The sequence below is a fragment of the Protopterus annectens genome, chromosome 3.part1 (assembly GCF_019279795.1).
Source record: "Protopterus annectens isolate FY-2018-M chromosome 3.part1, PAN1.0, whole genome shotgun sequence".
Taxonomy (NCBI): Eukaryota; Metazoa; Chordata; order Ceratodontiformes; family Protopteridae; genus Protopterus; species Protopterus annectens.
In genome coordinates this window covers 861,200,780-861,224,586 of record NC_056732.1, presented here as the reverse complement: position 1 = coordinate 861,224,586, position 23,807 = coordinate 861,200,780, and positions in this window count along the sequence as shown.

The window sequence follows — 23,807 nt, the reverse complement described above, 5'->3', positions numbered from 1 at the left end:
ATAGCATGGAGCACACAGTTAAAAGAAACAGGCCCAGGCACATGGCAGCAACTGTAATCTCTGCCACACACACTGGTAAATCGCAGAAATTTCTACCAAGTTCCAGAGTTCACACAGCCTCAATGAAGCATAAGAGTGAATCAGCAAACTCAAAGCATTGGCCCCAACCTACTTTTATTGCCAACTGTCATAATTGTGATGGAAGTCATGAATCTAAAAGGAAAAAGTGCTTAGGCTTTGGTCAACAATGCCACAAATGTAATAAATGGAATCATTTCAAAAGAGTTTTTAAATCAAAGGCCACACATTATTTTATTAAAAGGGAACATTTCTAGGAATGAGTTGATCAAGTAGATCAAGTAGAAAGCCATGACTCTGGGTTACGCTCTCATTCTTTTTATGCTGATGGTGTGTCAGTGCCTAGTGAGACAGTGCAGTTGATTTATGGGCCATGAATGAAGTATTTTGCACTGTTTGGATAAATGGCAAACCCACAGAACTCAAAGCTGATACTAGCTCAAATTTCAATGTTATGTCTGCTGAAACATCTATAGAGTTAAGAGCTGGTAAAAGGTGTGATTTGACAAAGTGTACAAAGCTTGTTGCTTATGGTGGTAAAGAAATTCAAACGGAAGGGTCAGTAATGCAGGTAGAAGTTACAACTTATTATTTTATGTGGTCAAGAGGCACATCAGTCATTATTAGGCCTCAGACACCTTTTGAAAGTGGGACTGCTTTCATTTAATAAGAAAGTCCACCGTGTTAGCTTAAAAGACCACTACTCTAATTTTGCCCAGTCTATTTTTTCTACCTATGCTGATCTATTTGAAGACAAACTAGGGAAGCTTCCAGTTGTGTACTCCATGAAGTTAAACCCAGATGTCAGTCCAGTTAACAGACCAGCCAGAAAAGTTCCAATAGCTATGTAGACTAGAGTCAAAACATAATTTGACAAAATGGTGCAACAAGGTGTAATTTGCCAGTCACTGAACCAGCAGAATGGGTATATTCCATGGTGGTAGCTCATAAGAAAAGCTCAGATGACATTACGATATGTCTTGACCCATGAGATTTGAACAAGGCACTAAAAAGGTCTCATTATCTAATGCACACAGTCCATGAAGTCACAGCTTTAATGCTGCATGCCTTTGTTGTTTCTGTCTTAGATAAAAAGAGTTCATTTTGGCAAATTCAGCTTGACAAGAAATCCTCATTGCTCACTACATTCAGTACTTTGCTTGGAAGGTACAGATTTTTAAGAATGTAATTTGGGATAAATTCTGCAAGTGAAGACTTTCAATGTACAATGGAGCAAATTTTTTCTGGGTATCCTTGTGCTGTTATAGTAGATGATTGGTTCTGATGAAGTCTACGACTGTGTAGATGAAAGCGCTTAACCTGCTGTTTTTTATGTGATACAATAAAAGGAAAATTGGATCGTGACTGCTTCACTAGAACTTTATCGTGGTTTTTTGGAGACTGTTACTGTTGTGAGTTCTAGTGTTACTTTGTTGTATTGTGGAATCACAAGGAGTTTATTTTAGGTAAAATCAGAAGCATTTGATACCAGTGTCAGAGCCTATATCACAGCACCTATCCTGTGAAAAAGACTCTTTATTTGAGAGTGAGTTGTCCAGTGTTCCAGTTCCAGTAGAAGTTCCAGAGAGTATTCCTGTTCTTGTGAAGAATCCTGAAGTTCCTGATATGAGTTGTTTACTGAAGACTGTCCCTGCTGCTAAACCCATTCCTGATTGTTATTTTACCAGATTTGGTCACATCTCCAGATCATATTCCAGATATATGGCAACTTGCACATGAACATTGCGTTTTGTTTTTAATGTCTATATTGATGCATGTCTAACTGCAATGTTATTTTGATAAGGGCAATCTTTTTTAAGAGGGAGGAGGTGGATTAATGTATGTATGTCTCTTTAAGAAGCTATCCAAGGGCTTGCACAAGTGTATAAATACTGAGCATGTACAAGCCTAACTGCCATTTTGTAGTAAGATGTTGAGGTGTAAGCATGCATGTGTGTAAGCTCTGTCTGTCAATCAGTTTGTTTATGTTTACTGATGCTGCTATCCATCCTGATGTGCTTCTACATAATAAAGCATCTTAAATGAACTACCCCACCTGCTTTGTCTTCAATGTACAAGGGGATGAAAAACAACTGTCTTGGTCCATAGTTCTGGATTAGATGCCACCTCATTACCTGTGCAACAGTATAACATGTACAAGCCTATCACATGGGGCCTCTTATTACTTCTGCTGACTGTTAATCTTTATTCATATTTGGAGTGGAACTGGGAGCTGCAGTGATAGCATGGTTCACTTCACCACCAGACAAGTACATGATCATATTGTGTGAAATGAAACATGCAATAGAGATCCTGCATGCAAAAGCTGGATGATACTGAAGGCCACTCCCAGATTCATTCAGTCATCTTAACTGACTTTTCAAGAGACCAAAGACACTCTTGATCATTTCTGGGACAGGGCTGTGCTGTAACCAACTTCACTTAGATGCTTCACTGGTGTCACGAGCCATTGCTTCATATGCACGAACACACACACACACACACACACACGCACACACACACACACACACACACACACACACACACACACACACACACACACACACCCACACACCCACACACCCACACACACACACATGTGCACATGCACATGTGCACTCGTGCACACACACACACACACACACACACACACAGACACACACGCACACGTGCACACGCGTGCAAGCTCACAAACACACTTTCGGTTGCACACATGTTTCTGCACACATACTCACACACACACACACACACACACACACACACACACACACACACACACATACACACACACATGCGTGCACACACACACACACACACACACACACACACACACACACACACACACACACACACACACACACACACACACATACACAAACATGTTTAGTGTCTTTGGTTTACTTATTCATTCATTCTAGAATTAACTCTATTACCAATTTTTGAGTTGTAAGGAGAAGAATTAAAGCCTAATCTGGCATTTGTTGAGCTAAAAACAAAGAAACACCAAAGATAGTTCCAGGATGCAGAAATTCACTGGTAACCAAAAGCAATGCACCCAATGGCCATCAAAAAGAACTCCACTTTATTATAAAACCAAGCATAGTCAAAATTCCTTTAGTTAAGAGCTTTCATCATAGGTAATGACTTCCTCAGAACTGAATGACACAATGCCATTCAAAAATACCCATATATAACTCATGATGAATTGATAAATCAATCAAACAACAAACTCTCTTGAAAACACAGTTTAACAAATAAAATATGTATAAAAAAAAATAATAGTAAATTCAAACAGTAAACGTCATATTGACTGGGTTATAAAAGTAAAAATATTCTAAATATATAAAAAAATAAATATAAAATATCTCGTCTATAATGAATGGTTAATCATACATTCCATCATAGTATTAAAAAACCTTTGTTACAAGTACATGTATCGTAGCATTTTTTTCACTTTAAACACTTACACATTCTTCTGGTCTTCCAACACCAACTGGGAGTATGCTACTCTTTTCATCACTGGAACTACTATGCCCAAATGTATCTTACCACAAATATGAACAACTGAAGTATTAGTAAAGTTGGTCCAAAATGAGCTCTAACTTACAAATGAAGATGACCGCAGTCAACTTTCACATTTCATTAACAACATACAAGCAGAAAATATCTTCATCAAAGTGAGTAAAAGGAGGAGTCCAGAAACTTTTACTGCATAAACTTTAAGCATGATGTGTGGCAGAAGCCAATAAAATATGAAAAAGAGTGCATCTGTTAAAACTTCATTTTGAACAAATTATCTATAACTTTTACAAAACATAACATGTTGACCTTCATTTTTTTCATGGATTCATAGAGTCATACACTTTAGAAGGAAGAATCAATGCATGGGCTACAATCACCTAAGCAACACCTTTCCCAGAAAGAAACTTCTGCTTCATGGAGGGCAAATAAGTCAAGACCTGGATGACTTATGGTTGTCCTTCCAGTCATCAAGGTTTGGTTTAAAATACTTAAAGGTTTCACTGTTTTATATAATGGAAGATTTCTCCAGAGTCTGAGGAAGTGTGGTGTAATAAATTAAGCCCTACAACATGTCTCATTCATTTGCTAATGGAAGTTTATATCTATTTAGTTTGAGTATTTGTGGAGTCATTTGTTTTGTGGAGGAAGGCTGGGTCCTTAGCCCAGAATGCAAGGCACACATCCTTGCACATGCTCTCTAAAGGCACAATATAAGGTTAAAGCTTCTAGCCTGTTTTTGTAATTGATGATCTTTTTAGTTAGAAACCTGTGGGGTATTTCCTCCTGTGTAAAGTGTTTGAATAGACACACACTAAAGGGGAGATTATGTTCTATAATTGGTCTAATCAAGACAGAGTATAGAGGAATGCTAACTTCTTTTGGCCCGTATGATGTACCTATAGTTATTAATTATGCTAGATATGTTTTCTTGACTATTGTTGCTATGTGGTGATCAGAGGATAGGGAGCTGTCCATGAGGAAGCTCCTACAATTTTATGATGAAGTCTCAAAGCTCAAGTATAACTGTATCCCCCCAAATTTTAGCACTGCTTGTATTACTTGCATAAATAAACAATGCAATAAAAGGAAAAAGATTCTCAGACTAGGAAACAAAACTTAAGACACAGAAATCAAGCTCAGCATCAAAAATGGATCTAAGGTACTGAGAAATACCATAAGGAAAACATCAGCATCCCTGAACTTAGGCTGATATTAGATGCTAAAGATAATTATAAATGTTTCTTTACTTACTTCAGGGTGTTATGAAATAATACCAGACACTACTCTAAAATTATTCATAATTGCATTAACTACTCAGGTCCAGTACAAATTATAAATATATTAGAAAACAGATTCAGAGTAAATTTTACTACTGAGACATCTATACAAAACCCAAATATTCCAAATGATCTCAAACCCCCTATCATCACTAAAGAATGTTTGTTAAAATTACACAACATAAACAAATCCATCTACTATGGAACTGACATCTGTCTGTGGAACACTCCTAACTTCTCTGCACTTGTCCACTGAGCAGGGCTGCTATACCTATCATCCACAGCATTCAGTAGAACAAAACTTATTAGTCTTAGCACATAAACTGGTCAGACTAGCCCACTCCCATCTCTAATAGCACATATTGTAAAAAAAATGTTATAATGGATAGACAGTTTCCCATCATTTTTACAGTTAGCCTGACTGACAATGGAATATTGAGGCAATGTAGCAACTGCCTCATGTGTACTGGCAACCACTTAATGCTACAACAAACAAATGCCCTGTGTGAGAGATGTAAGCACACTGTGAAACAGGAATAACATATCTCATGTAATAACAAACAGATACCAAACAGGTTGTAAGTATACACTCTTCACCTCTCATACAGAATAAAGATGTGATACATAAACCCACATGCACAGAGTTCCTCACTAGAAGTCTACCAAAAGATCAGAGACCTTGGAAACATAAACAACGTGCACACACTGCTCTGCAAATAGAAACCACTGCACATAATAACACATACAACTGTGTCTCAGCAAATATGCCCCTACAGTAAAACACCTCTAAACATAATGCTCTGGTCATAGGTGACTCCATAGTGAAATACACAGATGTTCCCCACACCAGACTGGACAAGTAGAAGGTAGTGGTCAGCTGTCTGTCATGTGCTAAGGTTTATCAAATCATGCATGCACTGAAGTCAAACAACAATTACCATTATGACTATGTCATAGTAAATGTTGGTGTGAATGACTTGAGCCCTAACTCTCTGGACTATATGAACAGAGACATGACTGAACTCTCAGATTATGTGTCCCAGGCAGGTATGTCCCTATCCCTAAGCAGCATTCTACCTTCACCCAAGATGATGCCACAATATAAACAAAAATGATTGACTTCAACAATTGGCTTAGCTTCTGGTTTCAATCCAGAGGAGATCCAGTATCTGTTAGCCTTTGGATGCCATGGTCGATAGGCCACACTGCTTTTCCAGAGATGGTCTGCACCTGCCTCCTCTAGACTTCTAGATACTGACACAGGTGCTTGCATCCCCATACTGCCTTTTTTAGGCATTGTCAAAACAACAACATTTCTGACATAACAAAATCTACTCAATGAAAGTTCAGGGTTCTGCTGCTTAATGTTAGAATTCTAAACATGAATCCACACTCTCTGGAAGCACTACTCACCTTGGAAGATGCTGATGTCTGTGCAGTCACTTAGACATGGTTCAAAGCCTCTGAGAGCATCAGTGCCTTGGAAGGCTACAATGCCTTCCACACATTCAGTCCTCAAAATGACCGTGAAAGAACCAAAGGTGGAGGTGCATACATCTTCCTTGAAGCCAAGTACATCTTGAGACTGGTCAATCAGTATGACTCTGTCAAGCTACTCCATGTCCAATTAACTATAGGAGAAATACCCTACCACATCATTGCTAGCTATACAGCCCCGACTATAAACCAAGAAAAACACACTGCCTAACTGGACTTACTGGAATTACTCACCATACAACCCAACGCATTAGTCATGGGTGATTTCAACTATTCTTCCATCAACTGGGTGACATACATGAGCACAAACATACTCGCTCAGAAGTTCCTGGATTTTGTCAATTCAAATGCACTGGGATAGATTGTCTGCACCCCCTCAAGGGGCTCATATTTCCTAGACATGATACTGACAATCTTGGGGAATCACTGCTCTCCCTCCTGTATGATGCCTTCCCTGCTAAGGTTAGACCATAAAACTGTCTTGTTTGAAGTAAATATTGGACTTGGTTCCCTGTTAAATCAACAAATTTTTAGCTTGTCGAAATGCTAAACATTGACAGCTAAATTCTGAAACAGCAAAACAGCGAATGGCCACCTAAGCAAATTTTTTCCCAGGGAAAAATTTACTTGGCTGTTACCGAGAATTTGCCCTTTTCCCCAATGTAGAGCGATCTCAGAGTTAGTATATTTAGTTAGGGGGTTGTGGAGGGCACATCTGTGTATTTCACTATGGAGTCACCTATGACCAGGACATTAAGTTTAGATGTGTTTTACCATAGGGGCTTTTTTGCTGAGACACAGTTGTATGTGTTATTATGTGCAGTGGTTTCTATTTGCATAGCAATGTGTGCACGTTGTTTATGTTTCCAAGGTCTCTGATCTTTTGGTATACTTCTAGTGAGGACCTCTGTGTATGTGGGCTTATGTATCATGTCTTTATTTTGTATGATGGGAGAAGAGTGTATACTGACAACCTGTTTGTTATTGGTTTGTTATTACATGAGATATGTGATTCCAGTTTCACAGTGTGCTTACATCTCTCACACAGGGTATTTGTTTGTTGTAGCAGTAAGTGGTTGGGATTGGGGGGTTTGGAGGGGTGAAGCCCTCCACTTAATTAGGGTTTAAAGGTTTTTGTGGTGCTCGTTGGCCAAGCAAATGTTTTCCATTGGAAAAAAATTAGCTTAGGTGGCTGTTCGCAGTTTTGCCGTTTCGCAGTTTAGCTGTTGATGTTTTGCATTTCGATCAGTTAAACTTTAATCGATATAATGGGGAAGCATTGGACCAGACACCTCCACAGGAGCTAAAAAACTAAATAAGTTTTCCAAAGCAGTCTACTAACTACTAAGTGATGGTGTAAAAAACTTTATACCCCCCCCCCCTTCACAGACAACAATGACTACTGTGCAGAGGTGTACTCAGATGCCCTGTATAAACACTTAAGCAACTATATAGACTCAGCTGTACCTGACTGGATCAAAACCAGGTCTTCCCAAAAAAAAAAAACACCCTAGTTGATCTTAAGTATAAACAGGTTATATAACAAGTGGAAGAAACTGATGTCTAAGAATAACAGGGAACTGACTCAGCAGAGGAAGAATTCCCTCTACAGCTTGAACAAGCAAATCAGAAATCTTGTAAAATTCTCTAAAGCTAATTACAAAGCAAAAGTAGTATCCCTAGCTAAGGATAATCATAAGACATTCTTGAACTACATCCAAAAAATAAACAGAAATGCCCAGCTATGTGCCAAACTGGTAGTAGATGGTACCACTCATACTCCACTGGAGTAAATTGCCAACCTGTTGATAGATGACACAAACTTCATCCCCCTGGCTTTACCAGTCATACCCCAAACCATACCTGACACCAGCCCTATGCCTAGCATCTCTAGAGATCATATCATATCTGTGCTCTCCAAGGCTAAAAACATGGTCTCAGTGGGACCAGAAAACATCAATGGTTGCTTACTTAGCAATCTAAAATAGTACCTAGCAGACTGGCTTAGCATTCTCTTTAACCATAGCCTGAGAACAATTTTTGTTGCAGCAGAATGAAGAACAACAACAGTAATCTCCTTATGTAAAGAGGGGGTATGGACCGACCCTGGGAACTATAGACCCATAAGTCTAACTAGCATCATCTGCAAGGCCATGGAAAGAATCATCATGGACCTTGTCAACAAGGACATAGGCAACCTTCAAACTCAGGACCCAACCCAGTTTGGCTTTGTTAAGGGTAGACCATGCTTATTAAGCCTAGTAGACCTCTTTGCGAAAGTCATCAAAACCCTGGATGAAGGTAAGACTGCATACCGCCTATCTTGACCTAGCCAAGGCTAAGGTATCATTGAGAAATTTTCCCACCTTGGGATTAACCCTTACATCAATAGATGTGTAGCTAGTTGTCTCACTGACAGAACACATACTGTAAAAGTTGGTGACTCCACCTGTAACAGTAAACTTGTCACCAATGGTGTACCACAAGGATCTGTGCTGGGCCCCTTACTATTCGAAATCTATTTCTCAGAAGTCCAGACTAAAGTAGATGACCTTTGGCTTACTAAGTTCACTGATGATTGAACGGGCTAACACTTACAAATGATTGGTGCCAAAGCCATAGTCTAAAACTAAAAACATAAAAGTACAATATTTTTCCCCTTTGGCAAAGTGGAATGCCCCACTAATAACAGTATTGACAATACCCCCCCCCCAAAGCTCAAACACAGTGGTGTGAGACTTGGAAATACAGGTAGATAGCAATCTGAACCTTGAATGCCAAGTTTCCACTGTGGTAAGGAAAGCATTCTGTGTTGCACACCTCATAAGTAAGGGTATCACATCCAACACTAAAGATGTTATAATGCCACTGTAGTTGATCCTCATCAGACCACTAATAAAATACAGTGCTCACCAGACAGCTGCAGCAGCTGGAGAGGCCACAGAGATTTCTCACCAAGAAAATACAGGATCTCAAAACCATGAAGTACATAAATAGACTCAAAGCCCCATCACTGTACTATGTATTACATAGGCTGCTGAGAGGTGACTTGTGCCTGGTCTACAGAGCTGTCTCTGACCCTGACCTGAAGGAAATGCTGCACATCCACAAATCTAATAGCACAAGAGGCACTCACTCTAGGTATCTTAACCTAGCCAGTGACATTAACAGAACACGCTGGAGAGCCAGATATAGCTACCAGAGACTGCCGATCTACTGAAATAAACTTCCAATTCACATGAAGCAGAGATCCTCACTGACCCTGTTCAAGCGCAACCTAGACAAATGGATGAAAGACTGTAAATTCACCATAGGGATGGCGCCCATGTCCCTCCTGGACAGAGGTAGTCAGTGTTGACCATAGACTCTGTCTGCAAATTATGTTCACCTAATAAGGACAATTGGTGCAACTTGGGATCTACATGGCTAGACTTGTAAAGGCTCTAGTTCCGCTAGTCTAGTAACCTCCTATGAGCCTATGAACCTACAATATTATAAATTTTAAAATATTTAACCCCTAGTAGTCTGGCTTTGTTAAGGGCAGATCTTGTCTAGTGAATCTGATAAATTCTTTTGAGAATGAACACATGCCATGGATTATGGATATACTGCCCTTCAGCAAATTTTGAGCTTGCCAACACATGTGATACCATACCATATGCTAACACAGCTGGATAAGCTCCAAAATGATCCCAATGTAGTTAGACTGATAGTAAATTGGCTGAGAGAAAAAAAAAAACACACACTTGGGGTGGCCAGAGATTCCTCAGACTTCAGAAAGGTGTCCACTGTCATCTACCTAAGATCAGTACAAAGATATCTTCATTTCAGGATATACTTCTCTGATCTGGAGGTCAGAAAATTGGAGTGTCTGGTTAACTAGGTTTGCAGATGATTACAAACTGTGTGTCGTAATTAACACTTTTTCTGATATGCAGAATTTACAAACTGGGTTTACACGTGTTAAAACCTGATGCTTAAAAAACAATTGAAAACTAAAGACTAAAATATGCAATATTGTTGCATTTGGTAACTCTCCCCCCGCCCCCAGCATATAGTATAGGATACATACCATGTCAAAATGAGGATGTTTTGAGAGTCATTGGAACAGTTAGTAAATCATCCTATCTGGCACAGCTGATTGCAAAGGGTGTCTCTTTTGATACAAAGAAGTCCTTCCCCTTTATATTACACGCTCATCAAGCCCCACATTGAAAAGAATTCCTCGTTTCAGATGCGTCTTATTAGACATATCAGGCAGTTGGAAATACCCCAAAGATTCTTGATAAAAAGATTATGGGTTTAAATATCAGAGCTACAAAGATAGGATAGAAGCTTTGTTTGTATATTCAGTGTCCTATAGACTCCCTAGTTGTGATCTGAGACTTCTTATGACTCCACAAATGTAACAGTACAGAAAACAGTAAGAATAAATATCTTAACCTGCTTCAGCAGATAATCAAATCATGGTGGACAGACAGTCTGGGTCACCCCTGAAAAGGCGCACCTTATTCAACAGACTTATTTGTTTAACAAAAAGATTAAAAAAATCCCTGGCTAAGTACATTTTGTAATAGCTGAGAATCACAGTATTCTATTATCAGAATATTACTGTAATATTTCATGTTGTTTAAGGACTGCATTCCTACGAAGAGAGGCAAACATCTATTAACTAGTACAGAACTGTTAGCATTTATGTATTTTCCACAAACGTTGAGCATTTTATTGATTCTCTTCATGTTTTAGTCTTCACATGCCTTCCAGCTAGCTTCTGAGCCCATACTGTGGCCTGACAAGAAACGACACCTAGCACCCCCACTGATTAACATGCACTCACTTCATACTCAAATACTCTCATATTTGACTTGAATAGCTTTTAATCACTTTCACACCACTTGATAACCTGCCCTCTTAATAAAGTTAACAGAATGGCACCTGGCACCTACATATACATACACACACATGTATATATATATATATATAGATATATATATATATATATATATATATATATATATATATATATATATATATAGCTATATAATTTAATATTAAAATAAATAAAAAATTATCTAATATCTGGTTGAGATACAATTGTATCACCAATGAATACAAGAAATTAATCCATTTCACCAACAGCACCATACACGTTCCCACATATTGCCAAAGGGAGTAATAAGCAGAAAACATAATGTTTGTAGGGTTACAAGATCCCCTGCATCCCAGATGGAGAAAGGTGAACCCCCACAGCCCCTGTTGCATACATAAAAGTCTATTTGATAGCACAAGGGGGGAGGAGCTGAATATCTGCTGAAATGTGATCTTGCTCTGCTACAATAGAAAGTCAAATGAGCACAGCATTACATCAGCCAGATAAAGATTGTGCTATAAAATTACATGCCGTAGTAATATGTCCTTATCCAAAAGAGTACTGCCAAAAGCAATTGTTTAGGTTTAGACAGCCACATTTAACAAGACAGAGTGGAAAAGTCTGCTTTTTACTAACACGTGGAAGGAAAACAGAAACAATAGACACTCAGCATTCTCATGCAATCTTTTCACACTTCTTATTAAATAGAAGATGCTCCATCCCAGAGAAGCCCAGAACAAAACAGTATTTACAAACCTTTGGTTGCTTTACCCAGCTATGAAGTTGTCTCATTTATCTCACTAAGACTTTCTCCTGGATACAAAAAAATACACTTTTTACCTTCCTTTCTTCACAGATATTCTCCTAATGCCTCCTCTGAAGGATACATTTTGTCTGCCCTTGACACTCCCAATGGCTCCCCCAGTCCGCCCTTCTCAGTGCAGGAAAACAGGAATGTACATCTTAGACTGGCAATGTCCCTGAAATACCTCTAAATAAAGATGATTCACATTAAATTCCTGCCTCTATCCTGGTCACCTGCCTGATTCACAGTTCAGAGAGGTAAAGGCAGTACTTCCTAATCTCAGCAACCACTACTTTACTATGTTATGCAGACAGCTGTGTAGCTAGCAAGTTATTGTAATTTGTGTGTGTGTGTGTGTGTGTGTGTGTGTGTATGTGTGCGTGGACATGCATGCATATGGGTACTGTGTGTGTGTGTGTGTGTGTGTGTGTGTGTGTGTGTGTGTGTGTGTGTGTGTGTGTGTGTGTGTGAGTTTGTGAGTGTGTGTGTATGTGTGTGTGTGTGCATATGCGTGCGTGTGCGTACATGCACGTGTATGTGAGCCTGAGCACATATGGCAGTGCCTGTGTATCTGTGTGTCTCAATGTTTATGAAACAAGATTGCATTTGTGTTCAAATTAGTGTGTTCTGACACAGAAGTAGTAAACAGATAATTGTCTAACTTACTGCTTCACTTCCTTTGCCACTGTGTCTTTCAAGTGATGATATACACACTGTAGTTGGTTATATTGCCCTATACAATAACGTGAGTTCTTAAGCATGAATCTTCCAATCAAATATTTCAAAATATTATGAAAAGCAGTGTACAAATAATGGTTCACCCATTTTTTGTTAAATCTTAATGTGACTGCCATAAAACAACTCAATGAATTTTATAAGAAAAAATATATACAGATTTGTAGAGGTGTGAGACTATCTACAAGAAGGAAAAGAAACAATTTATTTGCCTTAAATTAAAATACTGAAGCGCAAAGAGCATAATTAAATGACAACACAGTGGGCCAGATTCACGAAGGCTTGCACGGAGTCTAAGAGTAGTGTAAGACTCCATGCAGCCTTCGCGATCCAGGAACAGCCCAAAGTCCGTGTAAGAGACAAGCTAAAACGGCTCTTACACGGAGTGGGCGTGGATAAGCTAATCACCTCACTTGCAGCCAAATAGCATGCAAATGAGGATGATTAGCGATCCAGGAAGCCCAGAACAGCCTGTGTAAGAGCCGTTTTAGCTGCAGAAATGTACTCAGTTGACAACTGAGTACGTTTCTGCAAAAAACGCAATGGAGCCATGTCAGTTCCAAATAAAGGGTGCATATGTGTCAGGCAGCATGCCAATGGCCAAATATGTGGCCATTGGCAAAGTAACCTGATGCAAATATATTAAAAATATAATTTATTTTTTTCGGCGATTGCCGATGTTTAAATCCAGCGCAGCCCCGCGCAAATGGGCTGTGCTGTATAAAACATAAAAACAAAGGTTTTAAACCTACAAATGTAGGTTTTATGCAATACATGGAATGTCAATACAGGGACCAGCAGACCAAAACCAACATGGCCACCGTGTAGTGGTTGCTAAGGGGGGAAGCTGAGTCTAAGACATGTAACTAAGCATTAGTAGGCAATCTGATGCAAATGAGTGTAAGGATACTGAATTCCACTGCCACATAGCAAATGAGCACAGTCTGAGTAGTGCAAGAGTTACAGAAGGGGGAGGAAGAGAGTAGGAGATAGGTGACATAACAGGGGGGAATGGTAGAAAGAAATGCAGTTCTTTGTAGGTCAGAGTTACATGACAGATGTCAGACAGATATCATGGAAAGAGGTGTGCCACTAACTAAGCATGAGAAAGTCAAGAAATGGAAGGTGTACACTGTTGCCTACACCAAAGTTTCTTGCTGGGCATGCATGCGCACGTGTGCGCACCATGAAGCGTGAGTAAGGCAGTGTGCACGCGTGTAAGACAGACTGAGCATGTGGGAGCGTGTTGGGAGATGTTTAACACTGTTTGCATGGGCGTGCACGCATTTTAATCCGAATAAGCAGATTCTGAACCGTGTAAGTATGTGTGCGCGCATGTAAGCCACTGTGAGCATGTTTCTGCTTGTTTACACACAGCTCCACCCTGGGGAAACAGAAAGGAAAAAGGAAGCAACAAATTTAGGAGGAAGCTAGCAGGGAATACTGCTGGAGCTAGCAGGTGAAAACAATTAGATGCAGGCAATTACACAGGCAGAATAGTAGCCCAGCCCAGCACTTAAAACTCTGCAAACAGCAGTGCAGGATGTTTCTCTCAAAAGACACTGCAAGACAGGAGTTAAGTTATCAGAAGTGAAAACTGAAAAAGCTGAACTCAGAGCAGAAATGTTAGGGGCTGCCATAGCTGTCATAATGAGACATAGGCGACTTGCTGAGGGTGGTGACAATGCAGATGGTGCCAGACAACCCACAGTGAGGAGATGGAGAAGAGTGTACAGGCCCAGGGTCACCTACCACGGGTTACATGAGCTGGAGATAGTAGAGCACTATAGAGTGGACAGAGACCTCCTGCAGCAAATAGTGGAGCTGTGCAGGCCATGCCTCACACACAGAACCAACAGAGGAGAACCCATCCCAGTGGAAACCAAGGTATGTGTTGGCCTAAGAATACTAGCAACAGGTACCTTCCAGAGACCAACTGGTGATATGATGGGGATATCACAGGCATCAGCCTCCAGGGTACTGCACCAGTTCCTGGATGCCATGTAAGCACATGTCGGTGATCATGTGTATTTCCCCAATGCCCATGAGGTATTGGCCAGCAATATGCGTCTCTTCCAGCAAATAGCAGAATACCCTGAGGTAGTGGGTGCAATAGACTGCACGCACATATGCATCAAAGCACCAGCCGGTGAGCGGGGTAGGGCATACATCAACTGCAAGGGTTTCCCCTCCATCAACTGCCAGGTCATGTGTGATGCCCAGGGCATAATAATGAATGTGTGTGCTGGCTGTCCTGGGAGCTACCATGATTCCCACATCTGGCATTTGACGCAGCTGTACCAGACATTTGCCAATGGGGACATCCCGCATGGACACCTAGTGGGGGATGCAGGTTATGCACTGGAGCCGTGGCTGATGACACCCATCAGAAACGCACACACACCTGAACAGGAATGCCATAATGAGGCACACGCACAAACACGTAATGTAATAGAGCATGTGTTTGGGCTGCTCAAGTCACGGTTCCGGTGTCTGGACACATTTGGTGGAGCCTTGCAGTACACACCAACTACATGTACCCAAATTGTCATGGTAGCGGCAATTAAAAGGCTTTTTTATGCTATTTTTCTACCTTCAAGTGCTTTATTTGGTTTCCCGTTCCTGTTTTCGTTTTACAGCCCCCCACCATTGCCAAGGCCATCACAGGCAGAGCGTGACTCGGAGGAGGAACAACCTGAGCCTGCCCCAGTAGGCAGAAGGAGGCGTGCCCAGTATGCCCTGGCCTTGGCAAAGAGGCAACGCATAGCACATACACTAGCTCAGTAGGAACCCTGGGAATGATACCCCTCTCTGACTCACCTATATAGTAAAAGGGATGCCTAACATGACACAACCTGCAGTCAAACATGTACAGGGAGTGTAGCATGTGCATCCGACATAGTCAGCCCTGCAGCACCACCTGAGGCATGAATGCTATGTGTTAAGTAATGTAACACCATGTACTATATGCACACCTGAGGACCCTGACTAACATCCTACCCTCACCAAGCATCATGCCACAACATGACAATGAGATGATCAAGTGCAATAATTGATGGAAGTATCGCAGTTAGTCAAAGGGGATCCAATGTGTGCCAGTCTGGGATGACATGCTGAGCATGACATGATGCACCACCCACTAGGACTGGTGTGCACCTATCAGTGCAGGCCGTATGGATACTGGCAAAGGCTGTTGTTACCCACAGTGTGCCCTGAATAGGTAAGGCTCAAAACACAAACCTATCTCCATAGGTATCAGAAGGGATAAGAATAAGATAAGGGTTAAGTCGAAACAGCAAGATGCATGCAGTCTAAACTCACCCAGTATGGAGAATGTTGATATCTGCGCTGTAACAGAAAACTCAGCCAAGGCTCACAACAGCACCCTAACACTACCAGGTTACACCTCATACTGTGCTGTACAGCCTCAAAACATGGAACAAACTACAAAAGGAGGGTGACTAGCAAGAATTGTCAAGGATAACCACACCCCCATGTTGGTACCACAACAAAAAGCAGCATGGACTAGCCATGGTCAAGTAACAGTGGCTAAAACTGCCCCCCAGTTTATAGCCTGCTACAGACTACTGTCCCAACACCAGGAACTGCACCTGGCCTATGCTGGAATACATGAATATATCAAGTCCTCCAAACCACATTATATTGGGTGACTGAAAATACCCAAACATAGACTGGGAGCATTATACTAGCTCCAACAGTGTAGGACAAAAGTTCATAGAATCCATAAACCAAAAGGCCCCGGAACAACGTACCACTCCCACAAGACGGGTAAGCATACTGGATGTGATAATCAGCAACATGGGTACTGGATGGCAAGATGAGAAGTGTATTGCTCACTGGTAAAACCAGACCATAGAGTAATCACACTGGATATACAAATCCTGACCACAGTCCCTGGCCAGAAAACCACAGTGGAAAACATGTGTTAAGCAATATTTGCACTCCTCCAAACTGATGTGGAATCCATTAAAGGTCCTGTGCAGGTGCAAAATATGGGCCACACCTCAGAACCTGTAATACAGCCATTCCATGAACACTGCCAGGAATGCTTGGATTATGCAATCCTAAATTAAAACAAGACACAATGCCATACACGCAGGAATCTGGCATGGTGGACACCAGCCATAACCAAACCAAGCAAGAGAATGAGGAAGCTACTACATGATAGAGCAAACATAAACAATGAAGTAATCACTGATCAGTAGTATGGCAATAAAATCTGTCCACACATACAATCCACTAAGGCCAGCCACAACAAGTTGAATCTGTGAATCCTGAGGCAATGTTACACCTGCCCCAAGTACACAGACAACCCCAACTCCACCCAAGAAATACAAATATATGTGAGAGATGCAACCATCTATCCAAACTGGAGGCTGAGCTCCCTCAACTCAGTACTCCCAAAACTAGTCAGGAGGAGAAGGTAACCACACACACCACAAACACAGTCCCACATAGACCTATCACAACTGCAAACCAAACACATAAACACAGAAAAACATTCCCTGAGGCACAAATTACAAACACAGCACACCAACAGAGGCCTCTAAAGCAGACACCCAATCAAACAACCTCCAAACATACCACATGCAACACATAGTACACAAAGCTGGTGTGCCAAACAGTCACAGGCCAGAAGGAGAAACAACATGCCTGATACAGTTGTAATAGGTGACTCCATAGTCAGACACACTGCTGTTCCGCTCACCAGACTGAACAAGGGAAAGGGTACAGTAAGCTGCCTGTAGGCTGCCACAATATGCCACATAACAGAAGTATGCAGGTCACTCCAAAGCAAGTAGAAATATGATGCAGTCATAGTCCATGCTGGTGTGAATGACCTGAGATGTACCTCCCTAGACTACATGAAAAGAGACATAGATGAGCTCTCTGATTATGCAGTCCAGGCCGGTATGACACTCACCGTTTGCAGCATCCAACCCTTACCAAGAATAATGCCACAGTACAAACACGGAATGATCAGTCATAGCAAGTGGCACACTTACTGGTGTCATTCCAAGGGGATCCAATGTCTGTCTGCTTGGGATGTCATGCTTGACAAGCCACGCAGCTGTTCTTGGGATGGCTTGCACCTGTTACCCCTGGGCGTCTGAATATTGGATAAGGCCTTTGCCACCTCCATAGAGCCTTTTGTAGGCAAGGCTGAAAAGACTGACCCACCACCCTAGAAAACATAAGTGGAAAGAAACATAAGGGTAATTCTGTCCAATGCCAGATGCGTAAACCCCAATATGCATGCTCCCAAGGCCATCCCCAGTATGGAGAACATCGATGTCTGTGCAGTGACAGAAACCTGCTGCAAGCCTCCTAACAGCACACCAGCACTACCAGGTTATACCACGTATCATGTGTCATGGCCCCAAAACCTGGAACAAAACATAAAAGGAGGGTGAGTATCCATATTCAGCACAGACACCCATACGTCCAGGTAACTGACAATGCACAAGGCATTGGAGTCCACCCATGTGCAACAAACTGTAGGCAAGACTGCTGTACAGTCTGTAGCATGCTACAGACCACACTCTAACACACAGGAACCCCACCCAGCTGTCCTGAAGACACTGGACAGTATGAATGTCCCACCAAATACCAAACAAGGTACCACAAATTACCACATAGGTGGTAAACCATTATGTATGTAAGGAGTAACCAGGGACCTAGGGACACAAGTGGACAGTAACCTGTTATGTGACACCCACATTGCCAATGTGGCTAGGAAGACTGTCTACATTTGACACCGTATCAGGAAAGGATTCACATCTACATCAACAGAGGTCATTGTGCCCCTATACTGTTCTCTAATCACACCCATAATCTAGTACAATGCCTCATATAGGATGTACCTTACCTGACACCTGCAGCAGTTAGAAAGACCTCAAAGGTACCTCACCAAGAGGATAAAGGGTCTCAAATATATGTCATATGCTGCCTGGCTGTAGACACCCCAGCTGAATGCAGTCACATACTGCCTACACAGAGGCATTGCATGCCTGTTGTACAAGGCCATGCCCAACACAGGAGTAATGGACATGCTCCACCCCAGAAAACTCAAATCCATTGGAGCTGTGAGAGTGAGAGATGTCAACCTCAACAAATAATGAAATAGAATGTGCTGGTGGACAGATACATAATCCAGAGGCTCCCCACACCCTGGACCAGAATCCCACTCCATGTTAGGCAGAGCCCCTCACTGACACTCTTCAACAGGAATCTTGCCAAGTGGATGGATGATTGTAGAGTTACACTGGGGGTCTTCACTGTGTCATGTCCAGACAGAGGCACAGCAAAGCAAATCATAAATTGCCATAATATTCACATAGCAATGGGTGGCAAAAGCCACACACACTCTGGCTAGGCTAACAAATGCCCTAGGATGGATAGCCTAGTATTAACCTATGAAGATACAAATTGTACATGACACTAAGGGTAATCCCAAGGCTTTCACAACTGATGGTAGGAACCATGTTGGGAATTCACAGATATGCTCTGAATCACACAAATATCACAAACACACACACATATTGCCAACATACATCCTGACAGGTGCAGTGCAAACCACCGAATGCAGAATATCTATCCCAGCAGACTGCTGGCCCCCTGACATTGCAGATGCTGAGGTAACAGTCAACATCTACAAAGCAAAACACACAGCAGCAATGGTATGAGATGGTGTCCTGGGCTTAGTGCAACATGGACTCCAAGATGAATGGAATGCCAAACCACACTACTGCTCAATGTTAGCCTTACCACAGAATATGTACGCAAAGAGCAGTGTACAACAACAGTGGTCCTTCTCAACAAAGGTGTTGCCTGAATGGATACTGAAAACTACTACCCCAGAATCCTGAGAAGCTCGGTCTGCACAGCTATGGAAAGGATCAGCATGTACCACAGACATAAAGATATTGGGGACCTACTGACACTGGACCCTACCCAGTGTGGCTTTCTTAAGTGCAGATCCTGCCCCTAAACATGTTTGACTCAATTGAAACAATCATTAAGGTCATTGATGAGGGCAATGTGGTCCACACAGCGTAGCTGGACCTTGCAAAGGCTTCTATACAATACCCTATGTGTTCATTATAGATAAGCTTACCAGCTTAAATATAAACCCCTATGTCAGTAGAGGGGTTGCAAACCAGACCAAGGACAGAACAGACATGGTCAGACATGCTGCAGCCATGTCAGACTACAAACCAGATATAACTGGCATCCCACAAGGCTTGGTCCTGGGATCTCCCTTGTCTGGTATATATGTCCCATAGGTACAGGCAAACATGGAAGGACTATGTCTGAACATGTTTGCAGAGGACTACAAACTGCTCACCACATATGATTCACCAGCTAACACAAGCATCCCACAAAAGGGCCACATAGAAACAGACAACTGGTGCCATAGCTAATTGCAGAAACGTGTATAGTCAACCCCCGTAGATATACAGTAAGTGCCCACCAATTACCACATAGGTGTTAACCCATTATGTAGTTAACATGTAATGAGAGACCTGGGGACACAAGGTGATAGATATCCTGCATTGGATAAACATGTGCTGTAGTGTTTACAGAAACATACCATATACCCACCTAATCATGAAGGTTGTCAGATCTAGATAAGGGGAGGTCATTGTGGCTCTGCAGTCATCCTTCATCAGCGGTACAATTGACTACAATAGTCCCTGTGGGATGTACCTCAGCAGACACCTCCATCAACCGTAAAGTCCCCAACAGTACCTCACCAGGAGTATCAAAGAGCTTGCACAGATGCCATGTGTTGCCTGTGTTGCTGGTATCAATAAACATGCTGCACCTTGTACAATCTGAATGGCAGTGAGCTATGCACATGAGAGACCTGAACCCCAGCACTGACTTACATAGGACAAGCTGTACTGCATGATCCATAACACAGAAGCCACCCCCACCCATGAGTGAACCCCCAGTACAGGCTACCCATAGAGTCACTTATCAATCTTCCTCAATAGGAATCTAGATGAGTGGATGGGAGATGGTAGCTTTATCCTGGGTATCACTGTCATGTCACAGGTAGACAGAGGCACAGTATACTAACCATGACATATGTCATGGCAAACTCCACTTACAATGTGTGTTGAAGGACAAACACACTCTCCAACTAGCATTAGACATGGACTAGGGCACATCGCTAGTGTTTGCAAATGTACACCTATGTTGTGGAATACACTACCAATGTTGGACAAGCCTGGTTTAAGTATTTCATATCTGAACAGAATGCAATGTGGTCAGATGTACACAACTGGCCCCTAACCAGGCTGTTGTGCCCACTATTGAAATGTAAAGCAGTGATAGCACTAAAGCCCAGGATACTGTCCACCACAGTGAAAGTACTACCAGTACACTATACAGTACTACAGTGTTAGGTCAGTATGAAAGGATGTTGACAACTGTATGCAAAGTATCCCATGCAAACACTGCAGGCACAGTATAATCCTGTTGTGTTCACACACAAAGCAGTTGTACAGTAACTACACAACATGACACACAACACACAACCATAAACGGGTGATATTTGTTGAAGTTCACACTCATCCACAAATGTGGTGGGCTGCAGAGTCCAACATATGGAATGCTCACACTGGGCATGCTGACACACTTTGATAAATGAGGCATATGTCAGACAACATGCCATGGGAAGGCTGAACTGGACATGCTCACACACTTAGGCCAAATCTCAGTTTAGCAGTTGGACACTCATATCTGGTATTTTTATGTGTTATTCCAGAAACCAACCACATTACAGCAGTCTGCCCAGTGCACACAGTTAAATGACTACAGAGACATACATGATATAGTGGATCCCTCCCATATGCAAACATCTTCCACAGATGCACAAGTTGTTCATACAAACAGGGAATGCTATGGCAATAAAGATGTGCAAACAGTCTATCAGCAACAAATAATGTGCATTTGACAACTAAACATATGGGTGTAGAGGTCAACACTAGGCTGTTTGCCCTAGGGAATGACAGCTTAGCCAGAATGTGCTTGGTGTCTGCCTCCTCACAGGATGCACAGTCCCCTTTCTAAACACCAATGATGTCAGCACCCTATAAGTACAGCAGGAGAAAAGAAGCTTCCCAGTAATGTGTATAGCACGCTCCGCTAATGCGTCTGTCATAACGTAGTTAGATATGGGTTTGAATCCTGCAAATGCTCTGTGTGTGAGTGGGGTTGGTGTGTGTGTAAGTCTGTGGGAGAGAAATGTCCCTTTTGGCAACTGGGAAAACACACTACAGGATGCACATTCCCATTTCTAAACACCAATGATGTCAGCACTCTATAAGTACAGCAGGAGAAGAGCAACCTCCCAGTAATGCAAATAGTGTGCTCCGCTAATGCGTTCCTTTCAAGTGTCATAACATAGTTATGTAGGGGTTGGAATCCTGCAAATGCTTAGTGTGTGTCTGTGTGTGAGTGGGGTTGGTGTGTGTGTAAGTCTGTGGGAGAGAAAAGTCCCTTTTGGCAACTGGGAAAACACACTACAGGATGCACATTCCCCTTTCTAAACACCGATGATGTCAGCACTCTATAAGTAAAGCAGGAGAAGAGAAACCTCCAAGTAATGCGAATAGCGCGCACTGCTAATGTGCCCGTCTCAAGTGTCATAACATAGTTATGTAGGGGTTTGAATCCTGCAAATGCTTAGTGTGTGTCTGTGTGTGAGTGGGGTTGTTGTGTGGGTAAGTCTGTGGGAGAGAAAAGTCCCTTTTGGCAACTGGGAAAACACACTACAGGATGCACATTCCCCTTTCTAAACACCAATGATGTCAGCACTCTATAAGTGCAGCAGGAGAAGAAAAGCCTCCCCGTAATGTGAATAGCGTGCTCTGCTAATGCGTCTGTCACAAGTGTCATAACATAGTTAGGTAGGAGTTTGAATCCAGCAAGTGTGTGTGTTTGTCTGAGGGGGGGTTAGTGTGTGTGAGAGAAATGTTCCTTTTGGCAACTAGGAGAACAGACTACAGGATGCACATTTCCCTTTCAAAACACTGATGATGTCAGTGCCCTATAAGTACAGCAAGAGAAAGGAAACCTCCCAGTAATGCGAATAGCACACTCTGCTAATTTGTCTGTCTCGCGTATCATAACATAGTCAGATAGGGGTTTGAATCCTGCAAGTGTGTGTTTTTGGCTGAGGGGGGTTAGTGTGTGTGAGGACAATGTCCCTTTTGGCAACTAGTTGAACAGACTACAGGATGCACATTCCCCTTTCTAAACACTGTTCAGCTGAAGGCCATGGCTCTGGCACAAGTTGTCTGTTTCTATGATGCCCTTTTGGAAGATGCTTGTGTCGGCTGGAGAGTCGATTATGGTGGCCAGTTCACAGTCATCTGCATATTTGGTCAGCCACAGTCCGTCCGTGTTGGCCTGTACCTCCAATAAATCTATACCAAACAAGAGAGGTCCCAGGACTGAGCCTTGTGGGACACAACTCGTAACTAGTTTGGAGTCTGGCATGGCTCCAGCAATGCTAACCATGTGGGTTCTGTCCTTGAGCCACTGTGCAATCCATTTAGTGACATAGGGGCTTATATTTAAGCTGGGGAACTTCTCTAGAATGCCCAAGTGGGGTATTGTTGTGAAGGCTTTTGCAAGGTCCAGGTAGGCTGTGTGAACCATCTTCCCCTCGTCAATGGTCTTGGTGACTGTTTCAAAGAAATCAACCAGGTTAAACCTGGTAGTGCTGGTGTGCTCTCAGTAGCCCTGAACCAGGCATCTGTTACTGCACAGATATCGATGTTCTCCATGCCAACGAGTGTTTTGGGTGCATGCATCTGGAGGTTTAGACTTCTGGCGTTGGGTAGCATTACTCTTAGTTTCTTATCCCTTGTGATACCTATGAAGGTGGGTTTGTCATTTGAGCCTTGCCTAACATAGGCACTATGGGGGTAGCAAGAGCCTTTGCCAAAATCTGAAAGCCCAGAGGTGACAGGTGCAGTCCGTCCCT